This window comes from Tachyglossus aculeatus, chromosome 12 (assembly GCF_015852505.1).
Source record: "Tachyglossus aculeatus isolate mTacAcu1 chromosome 12, mTacAcu1.pri, whole genome shotgun sequence".
NCBI lineage: Eukaryota > Metazoa > Chordata > Mammalia > Monotremata > Tachyglossidae > Tachyglossus > Tachyglossus aculeatus.
In genome coordinates, this window is record NC_052077.1 from 35570909 (window position 1) to 35585385 (window position 14477).

A 14477-nucleotide genomic window follows, 5' to 3' on the forward strand; every position below is an offset into this window, starting at 1 on the left:
GCTCCGCCAATTGTCAGCTGTGTGACTTTGGGCAAGTCACTTAACTTCTCTGTGCCTCAGTTACCTCATCTGTAAAATGGGGATTAAGACTGTGAGCCCCCTGTGGGACAAACTGATCACCTTGTAGTAATGATAATAATAATAATGGCATTTGTTAAGCGCTTACTATGTGCAAAACACTGTTCTAAGTGCTGGGGGGGGATGCAATTTGATCAGGTTGTCCCACGTGAGGCTCACAGTCTTAATCCCCATTTTACAGATGAGGTAACTGAGGCGCAGAGAAGTTAAGTGACTTGCCCAAGGTCACACAGCAGACACACGGAGGAGCTGGGATTCGAACCCATGATCTCTGACTCCAAAGCCGGGGCTCTTTCCACTGAGCCACGCTGCTTCTAGAGCCACTGTGCTTGTAACCTCCCCATCACTTAGAACAGTGCTTGGCACATAGTAAGAGCTCAAGAAATGCCATAATTATTATTATGGCAAGGAGCTCTGGTTTGATGTGGAGGTAGATAGACAACCACTGCAGGTCCTTGAGCTGTGAGATTATGTAGACGGCTTTCTCAGCAACATGAATTGTACTCTTTATGGTATTGTATGCCTTCAGAGGAAGAATTTTAAGATCATATTCAGCCAGACAGTCAATTTTCAGAGTTCATCAACTTTGTAAAGCCCGTGGTGAAATACAAGACTTAGAACAACCCAGCTTGACTTTGAGCTTCTATGGTTTAAATCAGTAGAGTTCAGGATACAGGAATGAAGGCTTTATTCCCACCCCGCCCAACTATAAAGGATAATCCCCTGTCTATTTAACAAGAAGAAAAATAACTTGAAAACATCTTTAACTGCTTCATCTCACTGTATGTCAAAAAAAGCAGTTGTTCATATAAAAGTATATATGCAAAAAATTAGGACTCTTCAACTAGCCATAGTTTAAGAGATCCTGAACCCAGGAGCGGGACTATAACCCAACGGTAATGCTATCAAAGCAAAGTAATACAGCTGATTGAAAATACAGCTGAGCACTCCCGGAAGATGAAGGTGTGATTTTCCCCATCCATCATCTTAATGGCAACATTTTCTCCAAAGTGACATGGAGTTCTCCTTTCATATTTCATGAGTTCTATTTGCCTGGCTTCAAAATGCCAAATGTGCCCGTGAACAGTGCTTTAATATTCATGGCTTTCTCAGATGGCTTTGACAGTTGTCAACTAGAGAAATGGCCTCATCAGAAAGGAATGTGACTTATGATTTCTGGCACACATCTAAAAATCACACACTCATTCACATGTACATTCTACTTGAAATGTGTATTCTTTGCATATTTATCTTTTATGAAAATGACACCCTAATGTAGCTATAAAATCCTTTATGCAGGAGTAAGATATTTTAAAATCTAATCTGGACATGTTTGAGCATTTAGTTACCTGAATGGACCTAGAGCCGGGTGGAAGAGGAGTTGCTTGTAGGTCTCTGAGGGGGAAAAATATGACCTTAACAGTGGGCGAGTAAATTATCTGCAAGTTCTACAGAGTGTGAATCATACACCTTCATTTGGAAAATTATAATTTATTTCTCCATTGAAAATCCCTCTAACAGTAATGCGGACAGTTAGATTCTAGGCTGTAAGGTCATTATAGTTAGGGAATGTGTCAACTAATTCTGTTGTACTCTTCCAAGCACTTAATAAAGAGGCAGTGTGGCTTAGTGGAAAGAGCATGGGGTTGGGAGTCAAAGGCCATGGGATCTAATTCTTTCATTCAATCGTATTTATTGAGCACTTACTTTGTGCAGAGCACTGTACTAAGTGCTTGGGAAGTACAAGTTGGCAACATCTAGAGACAGTCCCTACCCAACAATGGGCTCACAGTCTAGAAGGGGAGACAGACAAGTCTTCTAGACTGTGAGCCCACTGTTGGGTAGGGACTGTCTCTATATGTTGCCAACTTGTACTTCCCAAGCGCTTAGTACAGTGCTCTGCACACAGTAAGTGCTCAATAATTATGATTGAATGCATGAATGAACAAAACAAAATATGTGGACAAGGGTCAAGACATCAGAACAAATAGAATTAAAGCTAAATGCACATAATTAACAAAGTAAATAAAATAGTAAATATGTACAGGCAAAATAAAGTAATAAATCTGTACAAACATATATACAGGTGCTGTGGGGAGGGGAAGGAGGTAGGGTGGCGCGGGGGGATGGGGAGGAGAAAATCTCTTCAGGTTCTAATCCCAGCTCTGCCACTTGTCAGCTGTGTGACTTTGGGCAAGTCACTTCTCTGTGCATCAGTTACCTCATCTGTAAAATGGGGATGTAGATTGTGAACCCCATGAGGGACAACCTGATTACTTTGGAAACCCCCACAGTGCTTAAAACAGTGCTTGGCACACAGTAAATGCTTAATAAATACCGTCATGATCAGAGAAGCAGTGTGATCAGTGGAAAGAGCACAGGCTTGGGAGTCAGAGGTCATGGGTTCTAATCCCAGCTCTTCCACTTGTCAGCTGTGTGACTTGGGCAAGTTACTTAACTTCACTGTGCCTCAGTTACCTCATCTTTAAAATGGGGATTAAGACTGTGAGACCCAGATGGGACAGCCTGATCACCTTGTATCCCCCCCAGCACTTAGAACAGTGCTTTGCACATAGTAAGTGCTTCATAAATGCTATCATTATTATTATTAAGGTAGACAACACTGACAGTGAATAAATCAGTGGTATTTATTGAGCACTTACTGTGTGCAATGGACTGTACTAAGCACTTGGAAAGTACATAAAACAGAGGTGGTAGATACGAAGCTCATCTACCTGTATTTCTTGACCAGATTTTACATACAAGAAGCCAACCCTTGTACTGTTGTGTGTAGAATCCCTTCTTGTATTTCTTTCACTGTAGATATTGAAATCATCAGTCACAATTTATTGACATACGTGGGTGAGGCAGGAAATATTTCAGGGACACATTTTCCTGTTCCTTTCTCTATTCAGGGTGAGTGGTGTACTCCTAAATATGACTACTCAATCATCCAGGGTCCTGCTAATCCAAGTTTGTTGGGGATTTTGGAGATTGACAAAGGGATGAACAATATTCTTGAATGCTGTCGGTGGGAAGGTCTTAAAGAATCAATTAATTAGTGCTGTTTCTTGAGCTTTTATTGTGGACAGAGCATTGTACTAAATACTTGTGAAAGTATAACCAGTAGAGTTAATAAACATGTTCCCCTCTCACAAGGAGCTTTACAATCTAGAGGGGGAGACAGACCCTAAAATAAATTACAGATATGTATATAAACACTGTGAAGCTGAAGGTGACTCTCACTTGAAGTGACTATCAAGTGCTTAAAAGGAAACAGATTCAACTGCCTAGGCAACATAGAAAGAAAAGGGGTTTAGTCGGGGAAGGCCTCTTGGAGGAAATGTGACTTGAGTATGGTTTTAAAGGTGGGGAGAATGGTCCTGTGTGGTTTAATGCCTACAGGAGTAGACAGACATTAAGAAAAAATTATAAATAGAGAAAATAGAGTATGATGAACTGGGGCACGGATACAGTTCTTCATACAACAGATCATAAACATTTAGAATGTGTTGTCACGAGAAGTTGTACAGTCAATCAAAGGTATTTATTGATGGCATACTGTTTACACAGCACTGTCCTTGGTAGATTCAGTAGTGGGTGAAATAAATTAATGTACGAGGAGACCATAAGATAGTAGAGGAAAAGTTAGGGGGTTTAGATGATATAGTCTAAAGTGTTAAGATGGGTGTCAAAGAGGGGAACTTTTTCCTGCAAATCTCCTGCTGTCTGTCTTGGAAACAGAATATTTATTCTGACTCTTGATAGCTTTCATATGATGTATGTAGCACAACAAGTTTATATATTCCTTTTTGAAAATCCCCACTAAAACTCTCTGACTTGAGCAATCATATATTTTATATGAAAAATTTCAGAAATTTCAGAGTTCTTTAAGAACATTGGTTTGATGATTTCAAACGTGAAAGTGACCAGAATTTATTTAATTCTGAAAATGTTTTGCCAAGCAAATGAATTGTTCTTGTATTCAATTAGAACATTACCTGAAACAAGAGCTCTTCCAGTCCCTTGTGTATTTTTACATTCCTGGTTGTATCTGACTCCTCTCAACAAATGCCAAGATGGAAAAGTTCACCTTGACGGCACATAATAATAATAATAATAAGGGAAGTAGTAAAGTAAAAGCTATTCATATTTGTACTATGTGGTGGGGTGAGTATTAAAATGCTTAAGAAGTAGTGTTGTGTGTTTTCTCTGGGCAGTACTCATACAGCTGATAATAAATAGGAGATACTTTCATCATGCAATTATTTATCTGAGCCCGATTTGGATAACTAATTTCATCTGGCTAGAAGAAACCTTCTTATGTAGCTTGAATGAATACCCACCAAATGTAACTTGAGATTTTTGTAGATGTACAGAGAAGGTCCCTTCTGCAATATGACTGTCAGCTCAGTTGAAGTAGAATACCAGTTTTAACATTGACAAGGAATATCTTTCTTTCTGCCTTTTTTTCCCTCACTGCTTAGCCAAATGCAGTATTGAATTCTGTACAGTTCTCTTGGGACATGGCAGTTTGAAATGAGGGTCATGTTGAAGAGTGAGCAATTATTTCCTCCCTAGCGAAGAAGGAAAATTTATTGTTGTTTCACTCAGAGAATAAATCTACCTTCATCTTGCTCAGCCTTGTCAATACAAACTCCTCATCCAAAGATATCAGTTAGATTCTTGAATATGTTGGTTTTCTTTAACCAACCTTAGGGGAGTTGTTCATCTTTGTCCCAGAATTTGAAGTCAAATAATGCAAGGTATCTGACTTATAAAACTTCCTCAATTAAGAACCAGTCCCCAACTTTCTTACTAACTCTGATTTGGCAAAGAATGGCAAAATTCTTGCATCAGGGTCCTGTCCCTTGATTTTGTAAGGATAAAATACTTTTATTGTCTTCTATCATCCCATTAGGTTTTGTGACTATTAATGAAATATATTGTTCCTGAAAAACTTGAGGCAAATTAATATCAGTGGATCCCCAGATGCCTGATTCTTCCCTCCTTGTGTGCAACAAAATAATATTTGACTCTTGTTTAAATTTCATCTATATTTCCAGGCTGTCATGAGGAAGGCTGAAAAAGTTACATTTGGTGGGTGTTCATTCAAGCTACGTAAGGTGTCTTCTAGCCAGATGAAATTAGTTAACCAAATCGGGCTCAGATAAATAATCGCATGATGAAAGTATCTCCTATTTATTATCAGCTGTATGAGTACTGCCCAGAGAAAACACACAACACTACGTCTTAAGCATTTTAATACCCCACCACATAGCACAAATATAAATAGCTTTTACTTTACTACTTCCCTTATTATTATTATTATTATTAATGTGCTGTCAAGTCATTTCCAATTCATAGCGACTCCATGGATATACTTTCTCCAGAATGTCCTGTTCTCTACCACAATCTGCAACCTTTCCAGTGGTTCTCCCATTATTGTTGTTATGGTCTCTATCCATTTAGCTGCTGGAATTTGCAGTCTATTCTAATTTCTGTCTCCCCCTTTAGAGTGTAGGATCCTCAAGGACAGGGGTTGTATCTATAACTCTATCACATGGTACTTGTGAAGTTATGAAGCCTCTAGAACCTAGTAGAGTGCTGATCACTCACTGAATTCACTGGAGCTTTGCTTACTTAAGTCTTGAAAATGGACCTCTTTCAATAAAGTATTTTAATAATGATCCATTTAAGCCATAATTGCAAATTATTTTACACTGAGAAAGCTTAGTCCAAATGGTTTGTAATGTACGATGATGTCTCTAAAGGGTTAGATGAAAGCATAATGGTCCATAACTGAATTCTTCTTGGTCTCTGACTTTCCAAGTGACCTACACTAAAGAGTTGTTCATGTTCTGATTTGAGGAGTTCTATTATCATTCAGTCTAGCACTTTAAAAGTGTCACTAGACGTTTTTTCAGGATGTAGTAAAATGCCCATAAACAACTCGCTTTCATTTTCTGCGTACTAATAGCGTATTTATAGGTGGGTGTGAAACAAAATGCTAAGATTTATAAAGTACTTCTCATGACTGTTGTGTCAGCTATTCTCAGTTGGACATTTCAGCAAACACTTCCCTCTAACTTCAAGGTTGAAAACTCTAGCATAGATTTCCATTTGAAATCTTGTCTCTACATAAAATCTCCATCCAGAGGTAATTGCCTGAAGTAATTGCTCAGTTCAATTCAAATGTAAAAGGGTTAACAAAACACCAAAGCATTAAACAGAATCAACAGATTTAATTTTGTCCAGAGCTACTGACAGATTTTTCAGATAAAAAGTTAATTTATAAAGTAAAACACATGTCTTTCCAATTAAACTGGAGGAAAAAAAATCAGAGATGGGTGATAGATTGTAGAAGCTATATTTTCAGGATTGGGATGGATGCACTAAATTCAGACTACAGAGATTTTCCTTCCTTTATTTCCATCATTATAATTTGAGAAAGTTAGGAAAGAAGAGGTAAATAATTGACTTCCTCATTGAGTCCTTGAAAGAATTTGCTTCCCCTGTCTGTATTTTATTTTAATGACTATTTACCTCACTAGATTTTAAACTTCCTAAGAGCAAGAATCAGACTACCAACTCTTTTGTATTGTAACAATAATAATGATGGCATTTGTTAAGTGCTTACTATGAGCAAAGCACTGTTCTAAGCACTGGGGGGGATACAAAGTGATCAGATTGTCCCACGTGGGGCTCACAGTCTTAATCCTCATTTTACAGATGAGGTAACTGAGGCTCAGAGAAGCTAAGTGACTTGTCCAAGGTCACACAGCAGACATGTGGTGGAGCCAGAATTAGAACCCATGACCTCTGACTCCCAAACCTGTGAACTTTCCACTGAGCAGTACTTATTAAAGTACTCTGCACACATTAAGTACTCAATAAATGCCATTGATTGGGGATAGAATCCAGAAAATGTCTGTATTCCATGAGGGACACGTATGCATCTCTTCCTTTATGTACATATATATAATATGTGTAAGTGCTTGCTGTGTGGCACGTACTGTAATAAGCGCTGGGGTAGATACAGATAATCAAGTTGGACACAGTCCATGTCTGACATAGGGATTTCAGTATTAAGTCCCATTTTACAGATTTGGTAAAGGAGGCACAGAGAAAGTAAGCACCTTGATTGAGGTCACACAGCAGACAAATGGAGGAGGCAGGATTAGAACCCAGGTCCTCTTACTCTCAGGCCTAGGCTCCACTAGGTCACGCTGTTTCTTAAATTGGTCTTTTTGGTATTTCATTTCATTAATAATAATAATAATAATAACAATGATAGCATTTATTAAGCACTTACTATGTGCAAAGCACTGTTCTAAGCACTGGGGAGATTACAAGGTGATGAGGTTGTCCCACGGGGGGCTCACAGTCTTCATCCCCATTTTACAGATGAGGGAACTGATGCCCCGAGAAGTTAAGTGACTTGCCCAAGGTCACACAGCTGACAATTGGCGGAGCCAGAATTTGAACCCATGACCTCTGACTCCAAAGCCCGTGCTCTTTCCACTGACCCACGCTGCTTCTCAGTTTTCGTGCCTGATGTGAGCTGATCCTATTTCACAGAAATCTAGGATGTTAGGTTAAAAAACTATTTAGTTTTCCCAAAATCTGGTCCAGAGCCACTGAAAAAGTCCTTCAGAGAGATGAGGTTTGGGACAGTGATAGGGCTGCACCAGAACTGTGAAGTTTTGTTGGTTTTTTCATTGTTTTTAATCTTTGGTCTCATGCAAATAATCCTGACCCTGCAGAGGCCAAGAAAAAGCTGGTAGTTTGGCCAAAAGAGCAATTAAGTGAGGCTTTTAAGCTGTTGGAGAGTTTCCCAAAGGAATTTTAAGAAAACTAAGCAGAAAATGATGTGTTTCTGGCACTTCTAAGAACAGGAAAAAATAGCAGACTTCGTTTCTCTAGACTGAAAGCTCCCTCTAGACTGTAAGCTCCTTGTGGGCAGGGACCACCTCTATCACCTCTGTTGTATTGACACCCCAAGCTGGGAAGCAGAGTTGCCTAGTGGATAGTGCATGGGTCTTGGAGTGTAAAGGACCTGGGTTCTAATCCTGGCTCTGCCCATTCTCAGCTGTGATGTTGGGCAAGTTATTTAACTTCTCTGTGGCTCAGGATCCTCATTTGTAAAAAGGGGAATTATTACTATGAGCCCTACATGGGACATGGACTGTGTCCAATCTGATTTGCTTGTATCTATCCCAGTGCATAGTACAGTGGTTGGCACATAGTAAGTGTTTAACAAAAGCCATAAAAAAGTGTTTAGAACAGTGCTCTGCAAACAGTACGCATGCAGTAAATACCATGGACTGATGGACAGATTTGTGGTTTTTAATCAAAACCACTAAGTTTATTAGGTTCACTCATTCTTCTAAATAACTGTGGTGCCTATCAGAGAGATGCTTAACTCAGTAGAGTCATCGAGAGAGCTTTTTCCCATATTTTCAAAGGTATCTGTTTCCAAGTTTTTGAAACCCAAGTCGACTGTAAGGGACCAATTGGGTGAATACCCAGCCAGTCTGCTCTGGAACTCCTGTCACTGATTTTCAGCTATGAAGGTAGTGAGATTTCTAAGGAATATATTCAGTGTTTGAGGAACTGGGCTCAGAAAGTCAGTTAAGAAAACAGAACCGTGCATAGGGATTTGGAAATTCAACTTGTCTGAGTGTATAGAGGCAAACCTACTCTGCAGCTTGCTGTCATGCTAGGTGTGTTAGAGAGAAGCCAGGTGAACAACTTCAATGATTCCCCCAACTTTGGCCTCCACATAAGAATCCAAACGCCTCCATTTTCTCTCTGCCCATCAAAATAGTCAAATAGAACTACTGTTTGGATTCATTTCAACAGATGGATTAAAATAGCAAAAGAAATGGATTTTGGCAAAGCCAGCCAGAGAGGAGATTAATTGTTATTAAAGTCCAGAGGCATAGCCTCTTGACTTTATAGGGGCTGACTGGAGAATATATGTCAAGTGTTTTTCAATCCCATTGTTAGCATCCAGCGATTTAACTGAGGCACTGAACCTTTGTTGCCTAGGGACTTCTAAATTGCTCAAATTCCTCTAGACTGTAAGCTTGCTGTGGGTAGGGAATGAGTCTAACAATTTTGTTAAACTATTGTATTGTACTTTTCCAAAAACTTAATATAGTGTTCTGCACACAGTAAGTGCTCAACAAATACAACTGATTGGTGGGAGAAGTGAAAGTGCTTGGGGAGATGACAGTACATTTCTGGCTGCATTTTGCTCCCTGAAGATGGGCGAAGCAATGCAAACCTGGACAAATGTAATAATAGTTGCACCTTGTATTCATGCTGCTAGAATGAAAACTCCATTAGATTATAAAATCCTTGAGGGATGGGAATTGAGGTTTTTAAAAAAACTGTGGTATTTGTTAAGTGCTTACTATGTGTCAAGCACTTTCTACTTACACTATTTTACTCTCCAAGTAAGGAGTCCAGTGCTCTTAACAGAGTTAGCCCACAGTAAATACTACTGATTGATTGACTGATACTATTTACTCAAACACATATATATACAGGATAGTATTTTCTTTTCAGATGTTCAATCTAACTTGCTTATCAAGGAGAGGCAGAAATGGATAAGCATTCATTCATTTAATCGTATTTATTGAGCACTTACTGTGTGCAGAGCATTGTACTAAGTGCTTGGAAAGTACAAATTGGCAACATATAGAGACATTCCCTACCCAACAATGGGCACTCATGATAAAGAGGTGAAATGTTCATTCTGAGGGATGAGAAAGAAGCAGGGGAGAGATTTGGGCCCTTCCTAACATCACCCGATGAGCAGTGACTTGTCAGAATTCAAACTTCCATCTTCTGATTCAATCTAATGTCCTCTCTTTCTCTTCCACTAGGTATGGTCAGTTACTTAAGTAACAAGGTTTTGCCAGAAAATTCTCTCAGGTCTTGAACTCAGTAGTTTAGATTCCACAAAACCCTAACAATTAGGAGTGTCTTTACACTTCATGTACAAACCAGTATTAGCAATATTTGAGGGCCTCTTGTGTGCCATGGACTATAGTAGACCCTTGGGCTATATACAAAATGTGGGAAAGATGGAGATCTCTGCCCTAGATGAACTTTATTGCATTTTACTCTCTCAAGCTCTTAGTACAGTACTCTGCACACAACAAGCACTCAATTTTTATAACTGACTCGAAATATAGTGTATATAGGGATAATTTTTTATATCAAATAGTTAAAAACTGAGAAGATGATTCTTACAAGCAACCTTCCTATTATCAAGGAGAGAATTAGCTTGGGAGACAAACTGCCTAGCAGACATCAGAAAGCTTAATTGAATATTTGGGTATTTAAAATAGCACAACTTAAAAGTATCTTCTTAATGCCCTTGATTTTCACACTAATATCACTGACTTCTCTATTTCGTTCAGCTCAAAGAGTATGTTGCCACAACAGTCTAGGTTCTTTTTTTCCTTGTCATTAAGATAAAAAGCATCATCAATGTACATTCATTCAGAAAATTAAAGCTTAGTTTTATTTTTTCTTTCCTTTGAAATCATCCCTTTATACAATTCAGATCCTAATTCAGTAAAAATCAGTCAGTGGTATTTGTGTAGAGAGCACTATACGAAGCTCTTGGGAGAGAACACAACAGTGTTAGTAGACATGTTTCCTGCCCACAGTGAGGTTACAGTCTAGAGGGGGAGACAGACATTAAAATAAATTAGGGATCGGTACATGAGCGCTGTTGGGTGAATAAAGGATACCAATCCAAGTGAAGTCAGAAAGTAGAGGGAGTAAGGAAACAAGGGCTTAGTCTGTGAAGACCTCTTGGAGGAGATGTGATTTTAATAAGGCTTTGAAGGTGGCAAGAGTGGTGGTCTGTCTCGCCCCCTCCTACCTCGCCTCCCTTCTCTCCTTCTCCAGCCCAGCCCGCACCCTCCGCTCCTCTGCCACTCACCTCCTCACTGTACCTCGTTCTCACCTGTCCTGCCGTCGACCCCCGGCCCACATCCTCCCCCTGGCCTGGAATGTCCTTCCTCCACACATCCGTCAAGCTAGCTCTCTTCCTCCCTTCAAAGTCCTACTGAGAGCTCACCTCCTCCAAGAGGCCTTCCCAGACTGAGCCCCCTTTTTCCTCTCCTCCTCCCCATCCCCCCCGCCCTACCTCCTTCCCCTTCCCACAGTACCTGTATATATGTTTGTACAGATTTATTGCTTTATTTATTTTACTTATACATATTTACTATTCTATTTATTTTATTAATGATGTGTATATAGCTATAATTCTATTTATTCTGATGGTATTGACACCTGTCGACTTGTTTTGTTTTGTTTTTTTGTCTGTCTCCCCCTTCTAGACTGTGAGCCTGTTGTTGGGTAGGGACCGTCTCTATATGTTGCCAACTTGTACTTCCTGAGCGCTTAGTACAGTGCTCTGCACACAGTAAGTGCTCAATAAATATGATTGAATATGACTCAGGAAGGAGTTCCAGGCCAGAGGCAGGATGTGTACAGAGAGTCATCAGCGAGGTAGACAAGATTGAGGTATAATGAGTAGGTCGACATTAGAGGAGCAAAGTGAGAGAGCTGAACTGTAGTAGAAAAATCAAAGTTGAAATTGGGATTTTTTTTTTGCCAATGATTTGGGCATGACTGACCATCCATCCATATTGTGCATACGTTGTATTTGTTACCCACAGTGTCACTCTCGTTGTGGTTCTCCCTTTTCTCATCACTCTCTTCCCAAGGTCTCCACTCCAAAACAGTCAATATGCCAGCCAGATCTCTTTAGAGGACCCCAACAATTCACTGCTCTGCCCCACTGAGGTTTCCTTCATTATATCCTCAAATAATTTCCTTCTATGTACTCTGTTAGCCCATCTCAGTTTAGCTTAGAGCAGGAGTTTGGAAACAGGAGTCTCATCATTTGCTTTCTGTCCTGTTATCCGTGCTCTCGTCTTGTCCTGTGAGGGCGTGATGTGTGATGAGCGTTACTTTGATGCTAGTGATCTCACCACTTTCCAGGACCACAGCGTTTTTGGTATTGTCTTGATAGTTGGCCATCTGCCTGCCCGGGTGAGGTTGGGAGAGCAGCCATCCACGGTCAATGTGCAGTTCGTAGTAGGTTGAGGAATTGCAGCTGTAAAGTAGATTGGATGGCTCAGTGGAAAGAGCCCGGGCTTTGGAGTCAGAGGTCATTGGTTCAAATCCCAGCTCCGCCACTTGTCAGCTGTGTGACTTTGGGCAAGTCACTTCACTTCTCTGAGCCTCAGTTACCTCATCTGTAAAATGGGGTTTAAGACTGCGAGCCCCACGTGGGACAACCTGATCACCTTGTAAACCCCCCCCCCCAGTGCTTAGAACAGTGCTTTGCACATAGTAAGTGCTTAATAAATGCCATTATTATTATTATTATAATTGCTTTGTGCACCTTTGGTTCCTCTGAACCTCCAGGCCAAGTTGATATCACACTCTAACTTGGAAATTCTTACAAGACTCACTAGCCTTCTTGATCTGGTTTAACCTCTCCTTGTCCATATAATTACTATCATTATTATTATTATAAGTATGATATGTATTAAGCACTTATTATATACCAAGCACCGTAATAAGTACTGGGGTAAAGACAAATAACCAACTTGGACCCAGTCCCTGTCCCACAGCAAGTAGCAGGGAGAACAGGTATTGAATTCCCATTTTATACATGAGGAAAATGAGGCACAGAGATGTTAAAGTGGTTTGCCTAAGGTTACACAGTAGGCAAGCGTCAGGCCACAATTAGTCCCTCTGACTCCCGAGCCCGTGGTCTTTCTCTTCAGCCATGCAACTTCCATGTAGTCCATGAGAACAGCATTTGATGATGACATTCATTCAATCATATTTATTGAGTTCTTACTGTGTGCAGAGCACTGTACTGAGCACTTGGGAGAATACAATATAATAATGAGCAGGCACATCATCATCATCATCATCAATCGTATTTACTGAGCGCTTACTATGTGCAGAGCACTGTACTAAGAGCTTGGGAAGTACAAATTGGCAACATATAGAGACAGTCCCTACCCAACAGTGGGCTCACAGTCTAAAAGGGGGAGGTCACATTCCCTGCCCACAATGAGTATACGGTCTAGAGATAAGCTTACAGTGACAGCGCCAGAAAGGTCTAACGACTTGGCAGCCCTCATCTTTATGTTGCTGATAACGGTTTTTGAATTTGTGTCGGGATTTCCAGTTCTCAGTAAATTTGGTTAATTGATCAATTGCCTGATACACTCAGAAACAGATACGAGAAGGCCAGTTACAGACTCGGAAATATGAACTCCTCTCATAGAATCATCTCCTTGTTATTCCAGCTTATACAATGGCCTTACAACAGACCTTTTGAAAACCCTTTTGTATTCCGGAACTGGGTGGGCCTGGCAACCTGCCCCCTCATTTTTAATCAGACTCATAAATGACCAGAGCCTCTTCTCCTAACAACGAGGATGGCAACTCACCAGATTTTCCCAAGGACTGGATACAGGTGTACATCTTCAGGCTTTCAGAGGGAACAGGGTATCACTTTTATCTCTGTCTCATTCAGTACTCAGAACCGGTGCCGGTGGAGCAGACTGAAATAATAATAATAATAATAATAATAATAATAATAATAATAGCATTTATTAAGCACTTACTATGTGCAAAGCACTGTTCTAAGCACTGGGGAGGTTACAAGGTGATCATGTTGTCCCACGTAGGGCTCACAGTCTTAATCCCCATTTTACAGATGAGGGAAGTAAGGCCCAGAGAAGTGACTTGCCCAAAGTCACACAGCTGACAAGTGGTGGAGACAGGATTAGAACTCATGACCTCTGACTCCAAAGCCTGGGCTGTTTCCACTGATCCACGCTGCTTCTCTGCCACTTCTCACTGCCACTTTGTCACCTCGGCCGTGGTTTTAGGGCTCAGAAAAAAGCAAATTTACCTCTCTCCCAACTCCTCTGCACACTGCTGCTGCTTTAATTGACTGACCCCAACAACCGCCACTTTTAACTTTGCACATTCCCTGCAGTTCTCTATTGATTCTCAACAAAAGGCTCTTTGAGGTAGTTGCGCTGAAATCTAATTTTTGCGTTCAACTTTGCTTTCTCAGTTTAAACAGACACCACCATCCCTTTCTCACTAAAAGAAGTACACCCCAGAAATGCATCAAGAAGTCCCGTAGCCTAAGGCATTCATTAAAGGAGAAATACAGTAAACATTTATTATATCAGAAATAGCACACTGCACACCACTGGCTCGACAACAAATGTGTCAAAATGATGCATTAGTCGAATTTTGTCTGGCTTCTCTCCCTGCTTCTACCTGAGAAAACCAAACTGGTGCCTGGAAAAAAAAACTAATAATATTAG

At 40.3% G+C, this 14477-nt stretch overlaps 1 protein-coding gene across 2 annotated transcripts in view; it reads left to right on the top strand.

Moving 5' to 3' along the window:
* Window positions 1-14477, top strand: part of GALNTL6 (polypeptide N-acetylgalactosaminyltransferase like 6) — a 775084-nt gene that overhangs the window by 201715 nt on the left and 558892 nt on the right. The window lies entirely within an intron of this gene.